This window comes from Brienomyrus brachyistius, chromosome 13 (genome assembly GCF_023856365.1).
Source record: "Brienomyrus brachyistius isolate T26 chromosome 13, BBRACH_0.4, whole genome shotgun sequence".
NCBI lineage: Eukaryota > Metazoa > Chordata > Actinopteri > Osteoglossiformes > Mormyridae > Brienomyrus > Brienomyrus brachyistius.
The window spans coordinates 23,665,257-23,674,593 of NC_064545.1; positions in this window are offsets into that span (position 1 = coordinate 23,665,257).

Sequence of the window (9,337 nt, forward strand, 5' to 3'; positions counted from 1 at the left end):
GAGAAGGAAGCTGAAACATTGGCCAGCAGTGTTTGAGGTTTCATGCCTATATATCTGCAGCCTGGTGGCCAACCTTCCCTGACTGCACATTCCGCCAGTAGGGGCAGAGTGTGAAAGGTGAATTAAAGGAGCAGTAGCACAGCGGTACATAAACAATTGCAGTCCCCATAACATAATGGGAGACATATCAGACTTCGAAAGAGGACAAATTCTTGGTGTATCTGTGACCAGGACAGTCTGATGAGTCCACCTTCACTGTCTTTACCACATCTGGGAGAGTTATGGTGTGGAGAAGAGGCTTACCACCCAGGCTGCTTACCCAGAGTGCACAACAGGGCTGAATCTGTGATAGTTTAGGCTAAAATATCATGGCATTCCTGAGGCCCAATACTGCCAGGTGGGCATGTCAATGCCAAGGACCATCACTGCCAGACCTTTCTGCAGGACCATGATCACTCAATGGTTCAAACATTGTACCCTGAAGTTAGTGCTGTGTATAAGGATGACGACGCATTCGTGTGTGACTTTGGGAATGTCTGTGTACATGTGTATGTGTCTGTACATGTGTCTTTCCTCTGCGTGTGTGTGTTGCCTGTGTCTGTATGTGCACGTATGTTTACTCAGTGCCTCCATGTGACCTTCAGAGGTCATGACCCCGCTCAGCAGGGGCCGCGCAGTGGAGGTGTCCGTGACAGATCGTCCCTCCGGCACGCCTCACTGCCGGGCCGCCCTGTGCACCAGTCTCATTCCTGTAAAGGTCACGCTGCGATGGAGTCACAGACAGCGATCATATATAGTCTTCCCCACTTAGACAGATAGAGCAGCACTCCTCCTCTGCCAGCTCTCCGTGAGGGAGACGGGGGGGCACATCTATTACTGTCACACCGAGCTTCCTCGCTGTTGCGTTTGGAAATCGCATGTAGGTTTGGGTTTATTTTGGTTTGCACCTTTCTGTCGCTTTCACCTAAAGCAACCAAGTGTTTCCCCATTGGTCTAGATATTCAGATTAGACAATACAGCACGAGTCCGCCTGGTACTTCAGTGCAATTAAAGATCCTTAACCCTCAATTAACAAAACCGACAGAAACAGATGTTTCGCCAGGTTTCATTTTTTTTGTTTGTGTTAAGCAAATTCCAAACATTTGTTTTTCCAATTAATTTTTGATATGATTTTTCACAAGCAGCAGAACACAGGCAGACCTTCCACACATGTAGACAGACCCACACTTGACTCAGATGACACGATGACACGCTCCTCCCCTAAGCCAATCGGAGCGCAGGTAGCCACATGCTGTAAGTTACTGCATTCTCCACAGGGCCAGGCAGTGTCAGACACTGTATATTGTTTCAGAATCACTAGAGACTGTTGACAAATGTATGGCATTTCACGCTGGACTTATGCTCTTTCTTTCTGGAACAGAGGGAGCTTTTCTAATAGATAAAACCGTAAGTAGAGGTTGTCCTCTCCAGAGATGCTATGTCTACATCATGTGGTCATAATGCCTGTTCACCATGTTCTTTGTCAGATGTTTCTTGTTTTACTTTTTGGAATCATTTCTAGCTTCTGTCGGCCCCAATCCCCCTGGGGGGGGCTTTATTTGTGTCCTAGACTGCAGAGTGGAAAAGATCACCTCAGCATTCCACACGCGGGAGTCCGAGCTCGACACACTTCTCATCGTCAGAAAAGAAAGTTTCCGGAAAACCTCCTCTTCCGCAGCATCGCCGGACGGTCTCACGGTAACAGGCCGGCAGATGTCAGGGCCGGCCGGGCGCTTGGCTGGCTGCGTGCGACAGTGGGGCTCACCACCGGGGGGCGACCTGGGCTTCTAACTGGGGTTCTAACTTTGCTGAGTACCATTACGCCTCAGATTCGGGCTTGGATTGATCTCCAGTGCTGTGCCACAGTTTCCCCTTTGTACCCCTGATTGAGACTTTACCTTTTTCTTGATGGGGCAAAGACATGCAGCCCGCCCCTCCGCCCTGTTCCTGTGAAGTGACAGCGGTTTGGCTTCACTCCCCCCCTCCCCTGCATCCCAGTCCCCCCCCCAGCCCACCCCCCTGGAAGGTGAACAGAGCCTCTCTGCACAATTGGAGAGGAAATGAAGTCAGCAGGTGTGGGAGCCAGGATTTGCGGAGGGTGGACGGTGTGCCAGGCGGGGTAATTGAATTTTTGCACAGACTCAGTGTCCTCTGACACAGGGCCCAGACCTGCTCCACCCCCCCCCACCCCCCCACCCCAGTCCCCTCACCATCACCACAACCTCGAGGCTACAAACGCGATGTCGCGTCGTGTGACACGAGACTGAACGTAGAAGGGAAAAAAAAAAAACTAGCGAGTGGTAGAGCTGCAGGAGGGATGACAAGGCAGAGATGGAGGGAAGTAGGGTGGAGGGAGTCGGGAAGGAGAGGATGAGGCAGGATGAGGGATCTGTAACAGGCTCTTTAAAGGCACACGCTGTTACATAAGGCAAACAAACAGCAGGTGTCGGGGTGCGCGAGTCGCGTCGGGCCTGGCGCAGAGAAAATCGAATCTGACAGACCTGTGAAGTTCAAAGGAATCACGCCAAACACACTCTCCTCTCTCCTCGCTGCTTGGTCCGTAATGTAAGAGCGGGCGAAGACGCAGACAGAGGCGCACCAACCGAGCACCACAAGGGGGGACATTTCACAGGAGGGGGGGGGCCCGGCCAGCTGTTGAGATTTGGGGGTTTGCTGAGGAGAGTCGGCAGGGTATTCTGAAGGACTCTCGCTACTTCTTGGCAGTCAGTATGAAGTAACCTGGGTGATGATGATTGCAGACGCCTGCGAGATGAACCCCGACTGCGCAGGCAAACAGAATCACGTGACCTGACTGCTGGGAAGGTAGGGAAAGCTGTTTTTAGGTTTCATTTCGAGGAGTAACTGGTCAGCGCAGGATAAAAGTCACGATATGAACTCAGACGTGGAAAATAAAGGTGCTGTTTCGGCAGAAACGGGAAGACGAGCTCAGGTGGGTTCGTCAGGGATGGCAGTAAACAAAGCAGCGTTTGGACGTCAGGGCCGGCATATGGGTAGGGGGCCTGGGGGCTGACAGGAAATGAAAGGAATTACAGCCATTCACACGAAAGCGATCGACAGCACAGACCCCTGCCAGCTGACTGTACTGACAACAACTGACATATGCCTGTAAAAGTCATGGCATTGTGTGGCTCAGGGGATTAAGCCTCTGTGCCTGTGATCGGAAGGATGCTGGGTCAAATCTCCATATCTCATTGTCACATATCCCCATATCTCATTAAACAAGGCCCTTAACACCCCCCCCCCCCCATTACAGTGTGCTGGATAAATAACGTGACCCTGTGCTCAGACCCAAAGCTTTGCTATTGACTGTATGCAAGTCTCAAAAAAGGAGAGCAAGGTAGGATATGTGAAAAGATGCATTTCAGTACCTGTGATCATCCAAATGACAAATAAAGCAACATTTCATTTTGTAACACCACTTAAACTATGTATACTTTGTTATCATGCATACCTAATGTCCATCCATCCATCCATCCAGCCTCTTAGTACACGGTCCTACTGCTTACTCTGAGACAGCATAGGGCACAAAGCAGGAAAGACCCTGGACCAGATAACATGTATTTCTTCAAATGTGTGAAACGTTCCTATATCTGGGCCCTATATCGGGGGGGCTTCTTGCATATATCCTATATCTTCACCACCTTTCCATGGTTTGTATGTATGACCAGCCAGATGTGGGACATGGCCTCTGCAAGCGAGGCACCTGAAAAGCGTATAATCGTCAAATGTTGAAGCCTCCTCTATTTTATCTTCCCCCACATGTAACCGACCCCCTTTCTGTTTCTTGTTTTCCTCCATAGCCGCACTCCCCCTTTGATCCCCCCCCTCCCCCCACCCCTCAGGGGGGTGCGTAATTAATATAATGGGCGGGATGTCATTCTGAGCGCGTGCGGTGCGCTGGGGGGGGAGGGGGCAGGCAGCGTGTATGGCGGATCGCCGGGGCGAATTTGTTTATGTTGGGATTATGGCTCCTTGTGGCTGGCGAGGCCCCTGATTGGTTTAACGAGCGTAATCGCGTTTCCCCTCAAGATGAGAACATTGCGGCGAGCGAGGCGCCCCGGAACGCATCTGACACGCTCCTCAAGACCCCTCCATAATGGATGAGGCTCAGCGGTATGCCGCGGGCTCGCTGCCTGCAGTAACCCAGCCCGCTCGCCGCGGACCCTTTATACCTTCCTAGAACCTTTTCTGTACGTTTCTTTTCCTTGCATTCGGTGTCGGTTTAAGGATGAGCATTGTGTTGGCACGACGCTGGTGCAAACCCATTACATTTTTATGGAAGAGATTCAAACTCTTAATTTTCATATTCTAAGCATATTTTTCCGCAAAAACAATAACAATAATAATGTTGTTACTGTTAGTGTTATTTTGAGAAAAATATGCATATGAAAATATTTTCCCCAAACAATAATAATAATTATCATAATCATCGTATGCTGTTATTGTTTGTGTTATTAGTGGCACTTTTTATATTCTCCCGTGAACAACTGCTCACCGAGAAGCACATTTTTCACAAATAAAACTGTATTGATTTAAGCATTGCTTTCTGGGGTCGTGTGAATGGCATGGACGTTTCATCCTCATTTAAGACATGTCTTGCCCACCATTAATGTCATTAATTTGACCCGTCATGTTCTGTTGGGGTGGCTTCTTGCATCCCGTCCGTCGCCGTGGGACACTGTTGCCGTGGGACACTGTTGCCGTGGGACACTGTGGCCGTGGCCCCTGCTTAAGCCGACTGGTGTGTTGCCTGATGATATAAATCTAACGGGGTGACATTGTGTTTCCGTGAATAGCTGTCATTGTTGTTTTTTTGCCTGCAGGAACAGGGGTGGCTGGTTCTAATGAGAGCAGTGCCCCCCCCATAAGGAGTCCCCCCTCCACCACGAGGAGCCCCCCCCCCCCCCCCTAAGGTCCAGCACAGTGAATCACCCCTCTGCCGTTATGGAACCCTGCTGGGGGCCTCCCCAGGCGTGTCCATCGCTCTGCCTGAAGTCTGCAGCTTAAAGGTCAGTGACGGTCCTCTCCCACCCCATTCTGCGAGCCTCATTTGGTCTGGATGGATGGATGGCTGCCTGGCAGTCCACCTCCTAACAAAGGGGCGGCCAGCCTGGGCCATTCGTCACGGAGATGAGAGTCATGCTGGACGTTTTATATGTCTGATTAGGCGCCATCGGTCAGCCGATTGATCGCCACCATGTTCTTCATTCATAATTAAACTCCATTAACTCGGGCTAAGTGCGGCCCGTTCAATTAACAGCCCCGACACCCGGGCGTGTCCCTGTGAACTGTGCTGCTTTATTGAGCCATCAGCAGGCTCAGGCGGGGGGCCTGGGATTGGCCGAGAGACAAGCTAGCGGCAATTAAAGGCGGTTCCTGATTGGCTGTGAAATAGGCTATCAGACAAGGCTAATAAAATAGTCCTGTTGTCTCTCTATGACAGTCTTGGGCCTCCCTCTGCCTTTATCTCAATTCTCTGTGCAAATTTTTCCATTTCATCTGCTGCCTCTTATATGACCACCGGCCCAGCCTTTAAAATCTGTCTTTTCTCACTCTCACTCCTTCCATGTTCTCCTCTCGCTCCCCACATCCCTCCCCCTCCCCCCTGTTGCGCTGTAGTCCCCCCCCCCCAGCCCATGTTATTTGTTCATTACACTTTCCTTCATCATCCTGCTGCTGCTGGGTAATTCGAATTGGGTTGGGGGGGGGGGGGTTTCCTGTCCCTGAAGAAGATGGGAGCCGAGCTCAGCTCTCTCCAGCAGATAAAAGTCGAGTCCCCTGAAATCAGTGACCAGCCAGCATCTCGCAGCACCCCCGAATCCGTCAACCTGTGCGCGCTGGCAGGCCTGCTGCTGTTATGTACGTATGTACCTGTCCTCTGCTGTTGTTTCTATTGCTGTAGTGTGAAAATGCAAAAAAAAATATTTATAATAAGTGCATTGTGAAAGGCTGCAGTCTGCACCTGTTTACATCCTCCTTCCAGCTCCGGCTGCTCTGCCTGCCAAAGCCCAGTACATTTCCTCCACAAGATGGACATTAACAGCATCTGTCTGTACACGCGTGCATCCAGGGTGCTGAGGAGCTGCTGCTGTCAGTCGTCCTGATGAGCAGCCGATCCCGCTCTCAGGACCAGCAAAGCTATGGATGGATTGGATGGAAAGACACCCCCTGGTTGCCCTGGACATGGGCTTTGGGAGACAGATACGGCAGCCCCTTGAGGCGCAGCCTCTCTGCCTCCAAGCTGCATGATGGCGCTTAAGGTGCCTCTGTCATCCTGCTCGAATTCCGGGCGAAAAACACAATCCAGCCTGGATAAATCAGTCTTCATTAGCAGGCTGCTCTTTCGCTTTGTTTTAAGGAAGGTGTTGATCACCTCCTCTTGATCGCACGCCTCTATTTCCAAACTGTGAGACCACCACTGAGCTGGGAACGGTGTACCGGTGGCAGGGTAGCGGGGTACGGGGTCTGTGGGGGAGTATGCGCTTTCCGATTCCTCGCTGATACCTACATCTGCACCCCCGCCCTGCCCACCCTGCCCCCCCTATGCATCACCCTGATAACATCTGTCTGTTCAAAGGCAGCTCCGTGACTGAACGCGCTCCAGCATCATGGGGGGCTGGGGGACAGGTGTCTGCCCACAGGTGAGCCCAGTGGGCTCTGGGTCCCGATCCGGCCTGGGGGGTGTTTCTGAGCCGCGGCTCCAGTGCCCTGTTTCCGTCACCTTCCCCCCATGCCGCGAATCACACAGAGCCAGGCCGGCACGTGTTACTGGCTGAGGGGGGGCGCGTCCAGCTGTCCCTCCGGCTGCCGCAAAGCTCGGACCGCCCTCTCAGCGAGGAACATCCGTGAACCCGCCCCCCCCCACTGCACGTCATCGCCGTGTCAGCAACACCACTGCCTACAAAAACAAAACAAATGCAAGCATCTATGGCCCCCACTGCCGGTCCCTCCCCAGTGTGAGCCCACCCCCCCACCAGTCATCAGCACATCCGCCCAGCACGCTAACGACTCCTTTTCCACTCAGTCCTGCCCAGGGCCTGTATTTCAGCTTAAATGTGCCTGTGGCCCCTTCCTGTCAGAGCGGCAGCCCTGCAGGACATCCATCTCCATGTGTCCGGGACAGTGTGACGTCTTCCTCACTGACCTGTAAACATTTACATGTTATTTTGCAGAAGCTTTCATCCAAAGTGACATATGACTGAGAATACAGACCCGGGAGCAGCTGGGGTTAAGGGCCTCACTCGGGGGCCCAGCGGTAAAATCACACTGCTGAGCCTGAGATTCAAACCAGCGACCTTCCGATCATAAGTGTAGCGTCCCAATCTGCTGAGCTGCACACCTCCACATCCATCCCTCTGGTGGAGGGCTTCCTCCGTCTGTCCCTATAACCCATGCAGTTGCTGTGACGACTCCCTCACACATCAGGCTGCGTCGACTTGACGAGACGCGAGAGGGGCTGCGGAGGACAGGAAGGACTGCAATGTTGCTCTGCGGCAATTAGGGTATGTCTGTCGGGGCCTGATGCCGGGAGGAGGGGGGGGGGGGGGGGAATAGCGCCAGGGCACACAGCGCCACACAGTGGGCAAACTGAAGCGAGCACGTGCACCCATGGTAATGTGAGGGCTGGGGGGGATCTGTGGGGGGCAGAATGGGTGGGTATAGAGACTCAGGAAGAGGAGGCACCTCTGAGTCAGAAAGGGGAGCGAGTCCATAGACGCAATCAGAGTTTCAGACGCAAATTCAGGGGACAAAATGCACCCGTTGTTCATGAGGTCATGTCACCCGAGGAATAATTTACACAGAGGAACGGACCGTCTCTATATGTATAAGATTTCTTCATTTTTGCGACATGCTATTAGCATTAAAAATAGCTACTACCTACTACACGCCGACATGCACAGATGTTTGGAGGGGCAGGCGTTCCAGCAAGGCGGGGGGCTCGGCTAAGCGGAAAATTTTCCTGATATGGGGTGAGAATAGTTGATGACCAAAAGGGGGCACTTAGCCCAGTGAAAGTGGGGCATTTTCAATCGTTCGGGCAAAAGGGGTAGGGGCTCTGACGCCCCAGCCCTCTCCCTCACTTCCTTTATACCCAGGGAAGTAGCCCCTCCCAACAAAATTTCACTATATTCAAGGGCCCCTGTAATGTGCTGGGGCCCCTGAATCTGCCCTATGCCCTAGGAATGGGGGGGGGTGTACTACCCAATATTTAATTTGGCTTTGTCACCCCAAAAAAAATAAACCTCTGCATTTAAATTATTAAACAGTGTTCCTCTAAAATATCAAACTCTCCTACACCTTTGCCCCTACTGCTCTCCTGTTTGTAGCATTATAAGAGAGTTCAATGACGGCAGGACCTCTATCTGAATTGCAGCTTTTCTCCCTGTCTAAGTACGTGCGTGATGAGTCAGCTTCCATAGCGTAGGTTTGACTGAACACCAGCCGGCATCCTCGTTCGTCAGAGCTCTTCGGCCCGGTCGTGTGTCCGATCGCAGACGGGAACGGACCTGGCAGTACCCCATCCCCCCCCCCCGCCCCGAGCGGGCTGAATAACACCACAGTTTTGTTTACCGTTCCAGCCAGCCGAGGGCCCTGTCACGGGCGGCGAGTCCTGCGTCACGCCCACGGCGGAGCCATGAATCAGAGGATGGCATGCTGGTCCCGGTGCCCGCATTAGAGACGGACACGCCAGGCGCAGACCTGGACGGGATTAGCGCTCGGAGAAAAACTGGAGAAACAAATAGCAGGGTTACGGAAATGCCGCTCATCACGTCCAGGTAATGAAGCTTTTGGCCCGACGGGTCGCTCTGTGACCTCGCGGCGTCAGCTCTGGGTCCGCAGAGTGTCTGTCTCCCTCCTTTTAATGTGGATTTCCTCCAAATGCCCTAGATCCCCCCCCCCCCCCCCCAACTCTTCCATATGTTTTTCATTTGCCTCTAAATTACCCTTAGAGTGAGACACTGCGTGTTTATGAATGGATGCATACGCTCCCTTGCTTTCCTAGGATGGCGTTTAGTTTACTCTCGCCTTTCCTGAATAAGCGTTTACTTCTGGAGCTCACGCAGTGTGTGGCAAACCTCCGCCTTTGGTGTGTGTGTGGCGAGCAGCTGCGGGAAGCCCCTTTCGACCGAACTCCGCCGCCTTCCCTCTCGGCGAGATCTTGCCGGTGTTCGCCTCTGCATCGCACGTGTCACTGCAGCACCTGGGGTGGCCAACCTTCTTGAAGATGCATACTGACATGTTCTTGCCATGGCGTCGTGTAGAAAAAGGCAACGAG